Source organism: Dipodomys spectabilis, unplaced genomic scaffold (assembly GCF_019054845.1).
Source record: "Dipodomys spectabilis isolate Male_0828 unplaced genomic scaffold, ASM1905484v1 ptg000024l, whole genome shotgun sequence".
In the NCBI taxonomy this organism is placed as follows: Eukaryota; Metazoa; Chordata; class Mammalia; order Rodentia; family Heteromyidae; genus Dipodomys; species Dipodomys spectabilis.
The window spans coordinates 15,019,631-15,023,117 of record NW_024870701.1 but is presented as its reverse complement, the minus strand read 5'-3'; the positions used below and the strand labels follow the sequence as shown (position 1 = coordinate 15,023,117).

Here is a 3,487-nt window from a genome sequence, read left to right as displayed (position 1 = left end):
GTTCAATTGAATTCTTAGGGAATTAACTGGAATTGAGCAAAAATTACTCTTTAATAGAAATAATGACAAAATACCTTTTATCTTTTTTCCTTAAATAAAGAATACTGATTGGAAAAACAAATGCCCAATAGAGTATTTTTCTTTCCTTTTTGTTTTTTGACTTTTTGCTGTCTTAGGAATTGAACCTGTGGTGTCAAGCATGCTAAGCAAGTCCTTTATCATGGACCCCTAGCCCTCGTACCAGTTTTAGGGAGTTTAGTTTCTACCTTTTCAGAAAGAAATATTTATTTCTAAGAGGGGAAATAAAAAGCGTAGATGAGGAATTAATCTCAGCTGCATGTTCAATAAGGAACCGACATTGTTTACCTATTGCTAACATTATTTTTTAAGTCCCCTGCAAAAGAGAAATAAAGACTCTTTCAGAATGGCATGTCTTTGTGCTGACATGTGTTCCTGTAGAGGTTAGGGTGTGATGCTAAGCCCATCCTCATGCTGGTTAGAAATGCTGGTAGGGTTGCCTGTGGGTTTAGGCGGATGTTCATGGGGATTCCTCCGCTTGTACAGTCATAAAGATGGAGTTGAATGCTAATCTACAGCGTGGTGGACTTAAGGATGGAAGAAATAAAAGCTGTAACAGCAGCCTGTGGTCTGGAGACTCACTGCACAATTGAAAATGGTTCCAGAACAACGTGGTGTTTTAGTGCCATGTGCCGCATTTCTCAGCGTTATGTCATGTGGGGATTTAATTTGCATTCCTCCGTGCTTAATTTTCAGTGTGAGGGGTCTGTTTGCTCACTGATGCTTTCAATTTATTACCCTGCTATTGCAGAATGTATTGCTCAAAGTTGCTGATCCTGTTAATGTCAGGAAAGGGAGGGGAAAACCCCACTGGCAGGACATGGAACTAATTTATGAGAAGCCCGAGAACTGTCTTCCTTTATGTCATTCATATTGCCTCAATATTTTTCTTTGTCTTTTCAGTATTTATTTCTTGTTCCCCATTTCTTTTATTTTCTCTAATTCTTTATTTTTTCTTTATTGATTTATTTTCTCTAATTCTTGTCTTTCTCCATCTCTACTCTTCATTCGCATCTTGCCTTTGCTGTTGGTGCTGGTAGAGGTGGTGGTAGTGGGGCTTGAACTCAGGGCTTGGGCACTGGTCCTGATCTCTTTTGCACAGGCTAGTGCTCTACCACTTTGAGCCACAGTGCTACTTCAGATTTTCTGGTGATTAATCAGAGATAAGAGACTCATGGACTTTCTTGCTAAGGCTGGCTTTGAATGTCGATCCTCAAACCTCCGCCACTGAAGTAGCGAGGATTATAGGTATGAGCCACCAGTGCCTGGCAATCTTGCCTATATTTGTGCTTCCATTTTTAAAAACTGGTGCCAGGACTGTAGTTTAAACTCAGAACCTTGCATTCTTGTAGTCTTGACTATTTCACTTATGGATGACATTCTACCACTTGAGCCATGTCTCCATGTCAGTTTCTGGCTTTTTGCGAATTATTTGCAGGCAAGAGTCTCTCAGACTTCTCTGCCAAGGCTGGTTCCAAACCTCAACTCTCAGATCTGTCTCCTGAGTAACCAAGATTATAGACATGAGTCACTGGTTACCTGGCTTCCATTTTCAATGTAAGGCTTTCTCTCCTACCCTCTCCTTAGCCCTTGAGTCTCTGAATTCTCTCATTTCTTTCCTGGAATTTCCCCACCTACCACCTACCTACCTCTCAGTGGTTTATTACCTTTTTTGTCGATAATATTTCTCACAAAAATTCTCTTGTCACTATTAAAAATCTGAATTTTTGCCAGGTGCTGGTGGATCGCGCCTGTAATCCTAGCTACTCAGGAGGCTGAGATCTGAGGATCACAGTTCGAAGCCAGCCCAGGCAGAAAAGTCCCTACAAGACTCTTCTCATCTAAACTACTCAAAACAGCTGGAGGTGGTAGACTTTGAGCACAAAGAGGCCCAGCGACCTTTCCCAGGCCCTGAGATCAAGTCCCAGGACAGGCCAAAAAACAAAAACAAGGCCCAAAACACAAAAACAAAAACAAAATCTGAATTTTAAATAGATTCTTGGCCTGATAGTTTGTATCCCTCAGCTCGTTCAACTTTAGCACCAGTCTTGTCCCCAGTAGCTTTTCCAGAACTACTGCCTTTATTATAAAGCTTCATGAGTTTTCCCAGTTCGAACTTGGGTTTCTTCGCCATTTTTGCTTTTCTAATGAAGACATCATGAAGTGGATAAATAGATTGGAAAGCTTTTTCTAGGTCTTTTCCAATGCTGACTGGAATCAATTTATTAACTAATTCTTTCAAGTCATTTGCCTGTACTTCTCTGGTCATGATTTCTATCATCTTTTTCTAGATTTGGCAGACCTGAGCTCAGGAGGTCTTGTTACAGGGTTTTTTGTTTTTGTTTTTGTTTCCAACATGGAACAGACAAAACAAATAACCACCTGTAGTCTTGACATCAACATGAGCTTCGGTCATGGTGTGCCACTTTTTGACCATGGACCTCGTTTTGTTTCAGGTGAGATGCACGCCATGGATGTTGGTCAGACAATTCTTTCCCTGAATATCCTCAGTAGTTAGCTTGAATTGTCTAAATGCAACTTCATCATTCTATAAATCAGTGAGGCGCACTTCAAACACCAACCCTGAAAACTGTCAGATGGGATTTTGGTTCCTTGAGTCCTCATAACTAGTGTTTTCCCAAGATTTCTTCTATTGAACATGGCCAGTGCTTTCATATTATACCACTCTTTCTTAGAAAATGGATCAAGCACTTTCTTTGTGGCTCCTATTTTGCTGCATTTTGTGAGGCTGGTTCTAAGCATATAAGCTATATCTTAAAATGCCTTTTGGAAATAGGGAAGAGGCTTCCAAATCTCCTGACCTACAGTTATTGAACCATATTAGAAAATGAGAGAAAAGGTAGCTTAAAAAGACAAAATATTTTTTTCACACTTGTATTATTAGTACTAACATTAGTAATCCAACATAATGACAAGTCACACCTAACTTTCACATATTCTAACTTGGATATATACTAGTAACACATCTATTAATATTTTCCATCTTGGGAAGGTGGCACAAAGTATGGGAAAAACAGGAACTTTTTGAGTCAAACATGTGCATTTGAATTGAGGTTCTGCCCCTGATTATCATTGCATTATGGGTAAATTATTACCGTCAGTTATTGCTTTACTTTTGTTATTAAATATCTCAAGCTCACAGAGGACTATATACTAAACATCTGTATACCCACTATTATTTTGTTTCACTAAACCTTACCATTTTGCCATATTCATATCAAATGTCTCTCATTCTTTGTTGTTGTTGGTTGTGGGGCCTGAACTCTGGGCCTGGGCATCCCTCAGCTATTCAGCTTAAGGCTAGAGCTTTACCACTTGAGTCACAGCTCCACTTGCGGCTTTTTTTGCTTATGTGGTGCAGAGGAATCGAACCCAGGGCCTCATGCAT

General features: G+C 39.8%; 1 pseudogene; it reads right to left on the bottom strand.

Moving 5' to 3' along the window:
• Positions 1-2,065: 2,065 nt before the first annotated feature.
• LOC122104258 lies at positions 2,066-2,841 on the bottom strand (annotated as a pseudogene).
• Positions 2,842-3,487: the final 646 nt, after the last annotated feature.